Source organism: Aulonocara sp. 'chitande type north' Nkhata Bay, linkage group LG5, assembly GCF_057382095.1.
Source record: "Aulonocara sp. 'chitande type north' Nkhata Bay isolate Kocher_YH1m ecotype deep benthic linkage group LG5, A_spYH_male_GT1.1, whole genome shotgun sequence".
Lineage (NCBI taxonomy): Eukaryota > Metazoa > Chordata > Actinopteri > Cichliformes > Cichlidae > Aulonocara > Aulonocara sp. 'chitande type north' Nkhata Bay.
This window is the reverse complement of record NC_141348.1, coordinates 495,772-509,062: the sequence shown is the minus strand read 5'-3', so window position 1 is coordinate 509,062 and position 13,291 is coordinate 495,772. Positions and strand designations below refer to the sequence as shown.

The 13,291-nt window shown below is 57.3% G+C and overlaps 6 non-coding genes and 3 pseudogenes across 6 annotated transcripts; all 9 read right to left on the bottom strand.

Moving 5' to 3' along the window:
• Nucleotides 1-320: 320 nt before the first annotated feature.
• LOC147329059 (5S ribosomal RNA) lies at nt 321-429 on the bottom strand (annotated as a pseudogene).
• Nucleotides 430-1,565: 1,136 nt separating this feature from the next.
• On the bottom strand, nt 1,566-1,684 carry LOC147329058 (5S ribosomal RNA). The gene has a single exon (XR_015129365.1). It is a non-coding gene; the product is annotated as a 5S ribosomal RNA (ribosomal RNA).
• Nucleotides 1,685-3,219: 1,535 nt separating this feature from the next.
• On the bottom strand, nt 3,220-3,338 carry LOC147329057 (5S ribosomal RNA). Its single transcript, XR_015129364.1, has one exon. It is a non-coding gene; the product is annotated as a 5S ribosomal RNA (ribosomal RNA).
• A 1,256-nt stretch (nt 3,339-4,594) lies between these two features.
• On the bottom strand, nt 4,595-4,703 carry LOC147329056 (5S ribosomal RNA; annotated as a pseudogene).
• Nucleotides 4,704-6,460: 1,757 nt separating this feature from the next.
• Nucleotides 6,461-6,579, bottom strand: LOC147329055 (5S ribosomal RNA). Its single transcript, XR_015129662.1, has one exon. It is a non-coding gene; the product is annotated as a 5S ribosomal RNA (ribosomal RNA).
• A 1,097-nt stretch (nt 6,580-7,676) lies between these two features.
• Nucleotides 7,677-7,795, bottom strand: LOC147329054 (5S ribosomal RNA). The gene has a single exon (XR_015129720.1). It is a non-coding gene; the product is annotated as a 5S ribosomal RNA (ribosomal RNA).
• Nucleotides 7,796-8,817: 1,022 nt separating this feature from the next.
• LOC147329053 (5S ribosomal RNA) lies at nt 8,818-8,926 on the bottom strand (annotated as a pseudogene).
• Nucleotides 8,927-11,002: 2,076 nt separating this feature from the next.
• On the bottom strand, nt 11,003-11,121 carry LOC147329052 (5S ribosomal RNA). Its single transcript, XR_015129750.1, has one exon. It is a non-coding gene; the product is annotated as a 5S ribosomal RNA (ribosomal RNA).
• Nucleotides 11,122-12,179: 1,058 nt separating this feature from the next.
• On the bottom strand, nt 12,180-12,298 carry LOC147329051 (5S ribosomal RNA). Its single transcript, XR_015129661.1, has one exon. It is a non-coding gene; the product is annotated as a 5S ribosomal RNA (ribosomal RNA).
• Nucleotides 12,299-13,291: the final 993 nt, after the last annotated feature.

Sequence of the window (13,291 nt, the reverse complement as noted above, 5' to 3'; positions counted from 1 at the left end):
CAGACCCTGGTGTGGTGTAATTGGCCTCAATAGCAACTAAGGCCCTGGTGTGGTGTAGGTGGCCTCAGCCAGCAGCCACAGGCCCTGGTGTGGTGTAAGTGGCCTCAGCCAGCAGCCACAGGCCCTGATGTGGTGTAAGAGGCCCCAGCCGGTCCCTCAGGCCCTTGTGTGGTGTAGGTTGCATCAGCTAGCAGCACAAGACATTGGAAAACAGCCAAAAGCAATGTCGTTAATGTGCCCTCATTAATGGGGAGCTGCTTCTGGTCTTTTAATACACCCCTTCTCTGGATCAAAAGCGGTTCAATGACATGAAAAAGAAAGGCTTACAGCACCAGGTATTCCCCCATCCAAGTACTAACCAAGCCCAGCCCTGCTTAGCTTCCGAGATCAGACGAGGTCGGGCGTGCTCAGGGTGGTATGGCCGTAAGCTGCTGGCCCCAGCACAATGTCTCAATTTATGGATTCAAGTGATTAGGTGGCAAGTACCTGAAGTTACGAAGACAATGCTATAACCATACCTGCATGTTTGCATAATACCCTAACCCAAAGGCTCAGTTTGGCATTTATCCAACAGCACAGGCCCTGGATTGTTGAAGATGGCCTCAGGAACCAGCACAGGGCCTGGTGTGTTGTACATGGCCACAGCAAGGAGCACAGGGCCTGGTTTGGTGAAGATGGCCTCGGCCAGAAGCGCAGGGCCTGGTGTGATGTGAGTGGCCTGAGCAAGAGCCACAGGCCTTGGTGTGGTGTAAGTGGCCTCAGCCAGCAGCCACAGGCCCTGGTGTGGTGTAGGTGGCCTCAGCCAGCAGCCACAGGCCCTGGTGTGGTGTAGGTGGCCTCAGCCAGCAGCCACAGGCCCTGGTGTGGTGTAAGTGGCCTCAGCCAGCAGCCACAGGCCCTGGTGTGGTGTAAGTGGCCTCAATAGCAACTAAGGCCCTGGTGTGGTGTAAGTGGCCTCAGCCAGCAGTCACAGGCCCTGGTGTGGTGTAGGTGGCCTCAGCCAGCAGCCACAGGCTCTGGTGTGGTGTAAGTCACCTCAGCCAGAAGCCACAGTCCCTGGTGTGGTGTAAGTGGCCTCAGCCAGCAGCCACAGGCCCTGGTGTGGTGTAAGTGGCCTCAGCCAGTGCCACAGGCCCTGGTGTGGTGTAATTGGCCTCAATAGCAACTAAGGCCCTGGTGTGGTGTAAGTGGCCTGAGCAAGAGCCACATACCCTGGTGTGGTGTAATTGGCCTCAATAGCAACTAAGGCCCTGGTGTGGTGTAGGTGGCCTCAGCCAGCAGCCACAGGCCCTGGTGTGGTGTAAGTGGCCTCAGCCAGCAGCCACAGGCCCTGGTGTGGTGTAAGTGGCCTCAGCCAGAGCAACAGGCCCTGATGTGGTGTAAGTGGCCCCAGCCGGTCACTCAGGCCCTGGTGTGGTGTAGGTGGCATCAGCTAGCAGCACAAGACATTGGAAAACAGCCAAAAGCAATGTCGTTAATGTGCCCTCATTAATGGGGAGCTGCTTCTGGTCTTTTAATACACGCCTTCTCTGGATCAAAAGCGGTTCAATGACATGAAAATGAAAGGCTTACAGCACCAGGTATTCCCAGGCAGTCTCCCATCCAAGTACTAACCAAGCCCAGCCCTGCTTAGCTTCCGAGATCAGACGAGGTCGGGCGTGCTCAGGGTGGTATGGCCGTAAGCTGCTGGCCCCAGCACAATGTCTCAATTTATGGATTCAAGTGATTAGGTGGCAAGTACCTGAAGTTACGAAGACAATCCTATAACCATACCTGCATGTTTGCATAATACCCTAACCAAAAGGCTCAGTTTGGCATTTATCCAACAGCACAGGCCCTGGATTGTTGAAGATGGCCTCAAGAACCAGCACAGGACCTGGTGTGTTTTACATGGCCACAGCAAGCAGCACAGGGCCTGGTTTGGTGAAGATGGCCTCAGCAAGCAGCCACAGGCCCTGGTTTGGTGTAAGTGGCCTCAGCTAGCAGCACAGGCCCTGGTGTGATGTGAGTGGCCTGAGCAAGAGCCACAGGCCTTGGTGTGGTGTAAGTGGCCTCAGCCAGCAGCCACAGGCCCTGGTGTGGTGTAAGTCGCCTCAGCCAGAAGCCACAGGCCCTGGTGTGGTGTAGGTGGCCTCAGCCAGCAGCAAAAGGGCCCTGGTGTGGTGTAAGTCGCCTCAGCCAGCAGCCACAGGCCCTGGTGTGGTGTAGGTGGCCTCAGCCAGCAGCCACAGGCCCTGGTGTGGTGTAAGTGGCCTCAGCCAGCAGCCACAGGCCCTGGTGTGGTGTAAGTGGCCTCAGCCAGTGCCACAGGCCCTGGTGTGGTGTAAGTGGTCTGAGCAAGAGCCACAGACCCTGGTGTGGTGTAATTGGCCTCAGCCAGCAGCCACAGGCCCTGGTGTGGTGTAAGTCGCCTCAGACAGAAGCCACAGGCACTGGTGTGGTGTAAGTGGCCTCAGCCAGAAGCAAAAGGGCCCTGGTGTGGTGTAAGTCGCCTCAGCCAGCAGCCACAGGCCCTGGTGTGGTGTAGGTGGCCTCAGCCACCAGCCACAGGCCCTGGTGTGGTGTAAGTGGCCTCAGCCAGCAGCCACAGGCCCTGGTGTGGTGTAAGTGGCCTCAGCCAGCAGCCACAGGCCCTGGTGTGGTGTAAGTGGCCTCAGCCAGTGCCACAGGCCCTGGTGTGGTGTAAGTGGCCTGAGCAAGAGCCACAGGCCCTGGTGTGGTGTAAGTGGCCTGAGCAAGAGCCACAGACCCTGGTGTGGTGTAATTGGCCTCAATAGCAACTAATGCCCTGGTGTGGTGTAGGTGGCCTAAGCCAGCAGCCACAGGCCCTGGTGTGGTGTAAGTGGCCTGAGCAAGAGCCACAGGCCCTGGTGTGGTGTAAGTGGCCTGAGCAAGAGCCACAGACCCTGGTGTGGTGTAATTGGCCTCAATAGCAACTAATGCCCTGGTGTGGTGTAGGTGGCCTCAGCCAGCAGCCACAGGCCCTGGTGTGGTGAAAGTGGCCTCAGCCAGAGCCACAGGCCCTGATGTGGTGTAAGTGGCCCCAGCCGGTCACTCAGGCCCTTGTGTGGTGTAGGTTGCATCAGCTAGCAGCACAAGACATTGGAAAAGAGCCAAAAGCAGTGTCGTTAATGTGCCCTCATTAATGGGCAGCTGCTTTTGGTCTTTTAATACACCCCTTCTCTGGATCAAAAGCGGTTCAATGACATGAAAATCAAAGGCTTACAGCACCAGGTATTCCCAGGCAGTCTCCCATCCAAGTACTAACCAAGCCCAGCCCTGCTTAGCTTCCGAGATCAGACGAGGTCGGGCGTGCTCAGGGTGGTATGGCCGTAAGCTGCTGGACCCAGCACAATGTCTCAATTTATGGATTCAAGTGATTAGGTGGCAAGTACCTGAAGTTACGAAGACAATGCTATAACCATACCTGCATGTTTGCATAATACCCTAACCCAAAGGCTCAGTTTGGCATTTATCCAACAGCACAGGCCCTGGATTGTTGAAGATGGCCTCAGGAACCAGCACAGGACCTGGTGTGTTGTACATGGCCACAGCAAGGAGCACAGGGCCTGGTTTGGTGAAGATGGCCTCGGCCAGAAGCGCAGGGCCTGGTGTGATGTGAGTGGCCTGAGCAAGAGCCACAGGCCTTGGTGTGGTGTAAGTGGCCTCAGCCAGCAGCCACAGGCCCTGGTGTGGTGTAGGTGGCCTCAGCCAGCAGCCACAGGCCCTGGTGTGGTGTAGGTGGCCTCAGCCAGCAGCCACAGGCCCTGGTGTGGTGTAAGTGGCCTCAGCCAGCAGCCACAGGCCCTGGTGTGGTGTAAGTGGCCTGAGCAAGAGCCACAGGCCCTGGTGTGGTGTAAGTGGCCTGAGCAAGAGCCACAGACCCTGGTGTGGTGTAATTGGCCTCAATAGCAACTAATGCCCTGGTGTGGTGTAGGTGGCCTCAGCCAGCAGCCACAGGCCCTGGTGTGGTGTAAGTGGCCTCGGCCAGCAGCCACAGGCCCTGGTGTGGTGTAAGTCGCCTCAGCCAGAAGCCACAGGCACTGGTGTGGTGTAAGTGGCCTCAGCCAGCAGCAAAAGGGCCCTGGTGTGGTGTAAGTGGCCTCAGCCAGCAGCCACAGGCCCTGGTGTGGTGTAGGTGGCCTCAGCCAGCAGCCACAGGCCCTTGTGTGGTGTAATTGGCCTCAATAGCAACTAAGGCCCTGGTGTGGTGTAAGTGGCCTCAGCCAGTGCCACAGGCCCTGGTGTGGTGTAAGTGGCCTGAGCAAGAGCCACAGACCCTGGTGTGGTGTAATTGGCCTCAATAGCAACTAAGGCCCTGGTGTGGTGTAGGTGGCCTCAGCCAGCAGCCACAGGCCCTGGTGTGGTGTAAGTGGCCTCAGCCAGCAGCCACAGGCCCTGATGTGGTGTAAGAGGCCCCAGCCGGTCCCTCAGGCCCTTGTGTGGTGTAGGTTGCATCAGCTAGCAGCACAAGACATTGGAAAACAGCCAAAAGCAATGTCGTTAATGTGCCCTCATTAATGGGGAGCTGCTTCTGGTCTTTTAATACACCCCTTCTCTGGATCAAAAGCGGTTCAATGACATGAAAAAGAAAGGCTTACAGCACCAGGTATTCCCCCATCCAAGTACTAACCAAGCCCAGCCCTGCTTAGCTTCCGAGATCAGACGAGGTCGGGCGTGCTCAGGGTGGTATGGCCGTAAGCTGCTGGCCCCAGCACAATGTCTCAATTTATGGATTCAAGTGATTAGGTGGCAAGTACCTGAAGTCACGAAGACAATCCTATAACCCTACCTGCATGTTTGCATAATACCCTAACCCAAAGGCTCAGTTTAGCATTTATCCAACAGCACAGGTCCTGGATTGTTGAAGTTGGCCTCAGGAACCAGCACAGGGCCTGGTGTGTTGTACATGGCCACAGCAAGCAGCACAGGGCCTGGTTTGGTGAAGATGGCCTCGGCCAGAAGCACAGGGCCTGGTGTGATATGAGTGGCCTTAGCAAGAGCCACAGGCCCTGGTGTGGTGTAAGTGGAATCAGCCAGAAGCCACAGGCCCTGGTGTGGTGTAAGTGGCCTCAGCCAGAGCCACAGGCCCTGGTGTGGTGTAACTGGCCTCAATAGCAAATAAGGCCCTGATGTGGTGTAAGTGGCCTCAGCCAGAGCCACAGGCCCTGGTGTGGTGTAAGTGGCCTCAATAGCAACTAAGGCCCTGGTGTGGTGTAAGTGGCCTCAGCCAGCAGTCACAGGCCCTGGTGTGGTGTAGGTGGCCTCAGCCAGCAGCCACAGGCTCTGGTGTGGTGTAAGTCGCCTCAGCCAGCAGCCACAGGCCCTGGTATGGTGTAAGTGGCCTCAGCCAGCAGCCACAGGCCCTGGTGTGGTGTAAGTGGCCAGAAGCGCAGGGCCTGGTGTGATGTGAGTGGCCTGAGCAAGAGCCACAGACCCTGGTGTGGTGTAATTGGCCTCAATAGCAACTAAGGCCCTGGTGTGGTGTATGTGGCCTCAGCCAGCAGCCACAGGCCCTGGTGTGGTGTAACTGGCCTCAGCCAGCAGCCACAGGCCCTGGTGTGGTGTAAGTGGCCTCAGCCAGAGCCACAGGCCCTGATGTGGTGTAAGTCGCCTCAGCCAGAAGCCACAGGCACTGGTGTGGTGTAAGTGGCCTCAGCCAGCAGCAACAGGCCCTGGTGTGGTGTAAGTCGCCTCAGCAAGCAGCCACAGGCCCTGGTGTGGTGTAGGTGGCCTCAGCCAGCAGCCACAGGCCCTGGTATGGTGTAAGTGGCCTCAGCCAGCAGCCACAGGCCCTGGTGTGGTCTAAGTGGCCTCAGCAAGAGCCACAGACCCTGGTGTGGTGTAATTGGCCTCAGCCAGAGCCACAGGCCCTGATGTGGTGTAAGTGGCCTCAGCCAGAGCCACAGGCCCTGGTGTGGTGTAACTGGCCTCAATAGCAAATAAGGCCCTGATGTGGTGTAAGTGGCCTCAGCCAGAGCCACAGACCCTGGTGTGGTGTAATTGGCCTCAGCCAGAGCCACAGGCCCTGGTGTGGTGTAGGTGGCCTCAGCCAGCCGCCACAGGCCCTGGTGTGGTGTAAGTGGCCTCAGCCAGCAGCCACAGGCCCTGGTGTGGTGTAAGTGGCCTGAGCAAGAGCCACAGACCATGGTGTGGTGTAATTGGCCTCAATAGCAACTAAGGCCCTGGTGTGGTGTAGGTGGCCTCAGCCAGCAGCCACAGGCCGTGGTGTGGTGTAAGTGGCCTCAGCCAGAGCCACAGGCCCTGATGTGGTGTAAGTGGCCCCAGCCGGTCACTCAGGCCCTGGTGTGGTGTAGGTGGCATCAGCTAGCAGCACAAGACATTGGAAAAGAGCCAAAAGCAATGTCGTTAATGTGCCCTCATTAATGGGCAGCTGCTTTTGGTCTTTTAATACACCCCTTTTCTGGATCAAAAGCGGTTCAATGACATGAAAATGAAAGGCTTACAGCACCAAGTATTCCCAGGCAGTCTCCCATCCAAGTACTAACCAAGCCCAGCCCTGCTTAGCTTCCGAGATCAGACGAGGTCGGGCGTGCTCAGGGTGGTATGGCCGTAAGCTGCTGGCCCCAGCACAATGTCTCAATTTATGGATTCAAGTGATTAGGTGGCAAGTACCTGAAGTTACGAAGACAATCCTATAACCATACCTGCATGTTTGCATAATACCCTAACCCAAAGGCTCAGTTTAGCATTTATCCAACAGCACAGGCCCTGGATTGTTGAAGATGGCCTCAGGAACCAGCACAGGGCCTGGTGTGTTGTACATGGCCACAGCTAGCAGCACAGGGCCTGGTTTGGTGAAGATGGCCTCGGCCAGAAGAGCAGGGCCTGGTGTGATATGAGTGGCCTGAGCAAGAGCCACAGGCCCTGGTGTGGTATAAGTGGCCTGAGCAAGAGCCACAGGCCCTGGTGTGGTGTAAGTGGCCTCAGCCAGCAGCCACAGGCCCTGGTGTGGTGTAAGTCACCTCAGCCAGAAGCCACAGTCCCTGGTGTGGTGTAAGTGGCCTCAGCCAGCAGCAACAGGCCCTGGTGTGGTGTAAGTCGCCTCAGCCAGCAGCCACAGGCCCTGGTGTGGTGTAGGTGGCCTCAGCCTGCAGCCACAGGCCCTGGTGTGGTCTAAGTGGCCTCAGCCAGTGCCACAGGCCCTGGTGTGGTGTAAGTGGCCTGAGCAAGAGCCACAGACCCTGGTGTGGTGTAAATGGCCTCAATAGCAACTAAGGCCCTGGTGTGGTGTATGTGGCCTCAGCCAGCAGCCACAGGCCCTGGTGTGGTGTAACTGGCCTCAGCCAGCAGCCACAGGCCCTGGTGTGGTGTAAGTGGCCTCAATAGCAACTAAGGCCCTGGTGTGGTGTAAGTGGCCTCAGCCAGCAGCCACAGGCTCTGGTGTGGTGTAACTGGCCTCAGCCAGCAGCCACAGGCCCTGGTGTGGTGTAAGTGGCCTTAGCCAGAGCCACAGGCCCTGATGTGGTGTAAGTGGCCCCAGCCGGTCACTTAGGTCCTGGTGTGGTGTAGGTGGCATCAGGTAGCAGCACAAGACATTGGAAAAGAGCCAAAAGGAGTGTCGTTAATGTGCCCTCATTAATGGGCAGCTGCTTTTGGTCTTTTAATACACCCCTTCTCTGGATCAAAAGCGGTTCAATGACATGAAAATGAAAGACTGACAGCACCAGGTATTCCCAGGCAGTCTCCCATCCAAGTACTAACCAAGCCCAGCCCTGCTTAGCTTCCGAGATCAGACGAGGTCGGGTGTGCTCAGGGTGGTATGGCCGTAAGCTGCTGGGCCCAGCACAATGTCTCAATTTATGGATTCAAGTGATTAGGTGGCAAGTACCTGAAGTTACGAAGATAATCCTATAACCATACCTGCATGTTTGCATAATACCCTAACCCAAAGGCTCAGTTTGGCATTTATCCAACAGCACAGGCCCTGGATTGTTGAAGATGGCCTCAGGAACCAGCACAGGGCCTGGTGTGTTGTACATGGCTACAGCAAGCAGCACAGGGCCTGGTTTGGTGAAGATGGCCTCGGCCAGAAGCGCAGGGCCTGGTGTGATGTGAGTGGCCTGAGCAAGAGCCACAGGCCTTGGTGTGGTGTAAGTGGCCTCAGCCAGCAGCCACAGGCCCTGGTGTGGTGTAGGTGGCCTCAGCCAGCAGCCACAGGCCCTGGTGTGGTGTAAGTGGCCTCAGCCAGCAGCCACAGGCCCTGGTGTGGTGTAAGTGGCCTCAGCCAGCAGCCACAGGCCCTGGTGTGGTGTAAGTGGCCTCAGCCAGTGCCACAGGCCCTGGTGTAGTGTAAGTAGCCTGAGCAAGAGCCACAGACCCTGGTGTGGTGTAATTGGCCTCAGCCAGCAGCCACAGGCCCTGGTGTGGTGTAAGTGGCCTCAGCCAGTGCCACAGGCCCTGGTGTAGTGTAAGTGGCCTGAGCAAGAGCCACAGACCCTGGTGTGGTGTAATTGGCCTCAGCCAGAAGCCACAGGCCCTGGTGTGGTGTAAGTCGCCTCAGCCAGAAGCCACAGGTACTGGTGTGGTGTAAGTGGCCTCAGCCAGCTGCAAAAGGGCCCTGGTGTGGTGTAAGTGGCCTCAGCCAGCAGCCACAGGCCCTGATGTGGTGTAAGAGGCCCCAGCCGGTCCCTCAGGCCCTTGTGTGGTGTAGGTTGCATCAGCTAGCAGCACAAGACATTGGAAAACAGCCAAAAGCAATGTCGTTAATGTGCCCTCATTAATGGGGAGCTGCTTCTGGTCTTTTAATACACCCCTTCTCTGGATCAAAAGCGGTTCAATGACATGAAAAAGAAAGGCTTACAGCACCAGGTATTCCCCCATCCAAGTACTAACCAAGCCCAGCCCTGCTTAGCTTCCGAGATCAGACGAGGTCGGGCGTGCTCAGGGTGGTATGGCCGTAAGCTGCTGGCCCCAGCACAATGTCTCAATTTATGGATTCAAGTGATTAGGTGGCAAGTACCTGAAGTCACGAAGACAATCCTATAACCCTACCTGCATGTTTGCATAATACCCTAACCCAAAGGCTCAGTTTAGCATTTATCCAACAGCACAGGTCCTGGATTGTTGAAGTTGGCCTCAGGAACCAGCACAGGGCCTGGTGTGTTGTACATGGCCACAGCAAGCAGCACAGGGCCTGGTTTGGTGAAGATGGCCTCGGCCAGAAGCACAGGGCCTGGTGTGATATGAGTGGCCTTAGCAAGAGCCACAGGCCCTGGTGTGGTGTAAGTGGAATCAGCCAGAAGCCACAGGCCCTGGTGTGGTGTAAGTGGCCTCAGCCAGAGCCACAGGCCCTGGTGTGGTGTAACTGGCCTCAATAGCAAATAAGGCCCTGATGTGGTGTAAGTGGCCTCAGCCAGAGCCACAGGCCCTGGTGTGGTGTAAGTGGCCTCAATAGCAACTAAGGCCCTGGTGTGGTGTAAGTGGCCTCAGCCAGCAGTCACAGGCCCTGGTGTGGTGTAAGTGGCCAGAAGCGCAGGGCCTGGTGTGATGTGAGTGGCCTGAGCAAGAGCCACAGACCCTGGTGTGGTGTAATTGGCCTCAATAGCAACTAAGGCCCTGGTGTGGTGTATGTGGCCTCAGCCAGCAGCCACAGGCCCTGGTGTGGTGTAACTGGCCTCAGCCAGCAGCCACAGGCCCTGGTGTGGTGTAAGTGGCCTCAGCCAGCAGCAACAGGCCCTGGTGTGGTGTAAGTCGCCTCAGCCAGAAGCCACAGGCACTGGTGTGGTGTAAGTGGCCTCAGCCAGCAGCAACAGGCCGTGGTGTGGTGTAAGTCGCCTCAGCAAGCAGCCACAGGCCCTGGTGTGGTGTAGGTGGTCTCAGCCAGCAGCCACAGTTCCTGGTGTGGTGTAAGTGGCCTCAGCCAGCAGCCACAGGCCCTAGTGTGGTGTAAGTGGCCTCAGCAAGAGCCACAGACCCTGGTGTGGTGTAATTGGCCTAAGCCAGAGCCACAGGCCCTGGTGTGGTGTAAGTGGCCTGAGCAAGAACCACAGGGCCTGGTTTGGTGAAGATGGCCTCGGCCAGAAGCGCAGGGCCTGGTGTGATGTGAGTGGCCTGAGCAAGAGCCACAGGCCCTGGTGTGGTGTAAGTGGCCTCAGCCAGCAGCCACAGGCCCTGGTGTGGTGTAAGTCGCCTCAGCCAGAAGCCACAGGCACTGGTGTGGTGTAAGTGGCCTCAGCCAGCAGCAAAAGGGCCCTGGTGTGGTGTAAGTCGCCTCAGCCAGCAGCCACAGGCCCTGGTGTGGTGTAGGTGGCCTCAGCCAGCAGCCACAGGCCCTGGTGTGGTGTAAGTGGCCTCAGCCAGTGCCACAGGCCCTGGTGTGGTGTAAGTGGCCTGAGCAAGAGCCACAGACCATGGTGTGGTGTAATTGGCCTCAATAGCAACTAAGGCCCTGGTGTGGTGTAAGTGGCCTCAGCCAGCAGCCACAGGCCCTGGTGTGGTGTAGGTGGCCTCAGCCAGCAGCCACAGGCCCTGGTGTGGTGTAGGTGGCCTCAGCCAGCAGCCACAAGCCCTTATGTGGTGTAAGTGGCCTCAGCCAGCAGCCACAGGCCCTGGTGTGGTGTAAGTGGCCTCAGCCAGTGCCACAGGCCCTGGTGTGGTGTAAGTGGCCTGAGCAAGCGCCACAGACCATGGTGTGGTGTAATTGGCCTCAATAGCAACTAAGGCCCTGGTGTGGTGTAAGTGGCCTCAGCCAGCAGCCACAGGCCCTGGTGTGGTGTAAGTGGCCTCAGCCAGCAGCCACAGGCCCTGGTGTGGTGTAAGTGGCCTCAGCCAGAGCCACAGGCCCTGATGTGGTGTAAGTGGCCCCAGCCGGTCACTCAGGCCCTGGTGTGGTGTAGGTGGCATCAGCTAGCAGCACAAGACATTGGAAAACAGCCAAAAGCAATGTCGTTAATGTGCCCTCATTAATGGGCAGCTGCTTTTGGTCTTTTAATACACCCCTTCTCTGGATCAAAAGAGGTTCAATGACATGAAAATCAAAGGCTTACAGCACCAGGTATTCCAAGGCAGTCTCCCATCCAAGTACTAACCAAGCCCAGCCCTGCTTAGCTTCCGAGATCAGACGAGGTCGGGCGTGCTCAGGGTGGTATGGCCGTAAGCTGCTGGCCCCAGCACAATGTCTCAATTTATGGATTCAAGTGATTAGGTGGCAAGTACCTGAAGTTACGAAGACAATCCTATAACCATACCTGCATGTTTGCATAATACCCTAACCCAAAGGCTCAGTTTAGCATTTATCCAACAGCACAGGCCCTGGATTGTTGAAGATGGCCTCAGGAACCAGCACAGGGCCTGGTGTGTTGTACATGGCCACAGCTAGCAGCACAGGGCCTGGTTTGGTGAAGATGGCCTCGGCCAGAAGAGCAGGGCCTGGTGTGATATGAGTGGCCTGAGCAAGAGCCACAGGCCCTGGTGTGGTGTAAGTGGCCTGAGCAAGAGCCACAGGCCCTGGTGTGGTGTAAGTGGCCTCAGCCAGCAGCCACAGGCCCTGGTGTGGTGTAAGTCACCTCAGCCAGAAGCCACAGTCCCTGGTGTGGTGTAAGTGGCCTCAGCCAGCAGCAACAGGCCCTGGTGTGGTGTAAGTCGCCTCAGCCAGCAGCCACAGGCCCTGGTGTGGTGGAGGTGGCCTCAGCCTGCAGCCACAGGCCCTGGTGTGGTCTAAGTGGCCTCAGCCAGTGCCACAGGCCCTGGTGTGGTGTAAGTGGCCTGAGCAAGAGCCACAGACCCTGGTGTGGTGTAAATGGCCTCAATAGCAACTAAGGCCCTGGTGTGGTGTATGTGGCCTCAGCCAGCAGCCACAGGCCCTGGTGTGGTGTAACTGGCCTCAGCCAGCAGCCACAGGCCCTGGTGTGGTGTAAGTGGCCTCAATAGCAACTAAGGCCCTGGTGTGGTGTAAGTGGCCTCAGCCAGCAGCCACAGGCTCTGGTGTGGTGTAACTGGCCTCAGCCAGCAGCCACAGGCCCTGATGTGGTGTAAGTGGCCCCAGCCGGTCACTCAGGCCCTGGTGTGGTGTAGGTGGCATCAGCTAGCAGCACAAGACATTGGAAAAGAGCCAAAAGCAATGTCGTTAATGTGCCCTCATTAATGGGCAGCTGCTTTTGGTCTTTTAATACACCCCTTTTCTGGATCAAAAGCGGTTCAATGACATGAAAATGAAAGGCTTACAGCACCAAGTATTCCCAGGCAGTCTCCCATCCAAGTACTAACCAAGCCCAGCCCTGCTTAGCTTCCGAGATCAGACGAGGTCGGGCGTGCTCAGGGTGGTATGGCCGTAAGCTGCTGGCCCCAGCACAATGTCTCAATTTATGGATTCAAGTGATTAGGTGGCAAGTACCTGAAGTTACGAAGACAATCCTATAACCATACCTGCATGTTTGCATAATACCCTAACCCAAAGGCTCAGTTTAGCATTTATCCAACAGCACAGGCCCTGGATTGTTGAAGATGGCCTCAGGAACCAGCACAGGGCCTGGTGTGTTGTACATGGCCACAGCTAGCAGCACAGGTCCTGGTTTGGTGAAGATGGCCTCGGCCAGAAGAGCAGGGCCTGGTGTGATATGAGTGGCCTGAGCAAGAGCCACAGGCCCTGGTGTGGTGTAAGTGGCCTGAGCAAGAGCCACAGGCCCTGGTGTGGTGTAAGTGGCCTCAGCCAGCAGCCACAGGCCCTGGTGTGGTGTAAGTCACCTCAGCCAGAAGCCACAGTCCCTGGTGTGGTGTAAGTGGCCTCAGCCAGCAGCAACAGGCCCTGGTGTGGTGTAAGTCGCCTCAGCCAGCAGCCACAGGCCCTGGTGTGGTGTAGGTGGCCTCAGCCTGCAGCCACAGGCCCTGGTGTGGTCTAAGTGGCCTCAGCCAGTGCCACAGGCCCTGGTGTGGTGTAAGTGGCCTGAGCAAGAGCCACAGACCCTGGTGTGGTGTAAATGGCCTCAATAGCAACTAAGGCCCTGGTGTGGTGTATGTGGCCTCAGCCAGCAGCCACAGGCCCTGGTGTGGTGTAACTGGCCTCAGCCAGCAGCCACAGGCCCTGGTGTGGTGTAAGTGGCCTCAATAGCAACTAAGGCCCTGGTGTGGTGTAAGTGGCCTCAGCCAGCAGCCACAGGCTCTGGTGTGGTGTAACTGGCCTCAGCCAGCAGCCACAGGCCCTGGTGTGGTGTAGGTGGCCTCAGCCAGCAGCCACAGGCCCTGGTGTGGTGTAAGTGGCCTCAGCCAGCAGCCACAGGCCCTGGTGTGGTGTAAGTGGCCTCAGCCAGCAGCCACAGGCCCTGGTGTGGTG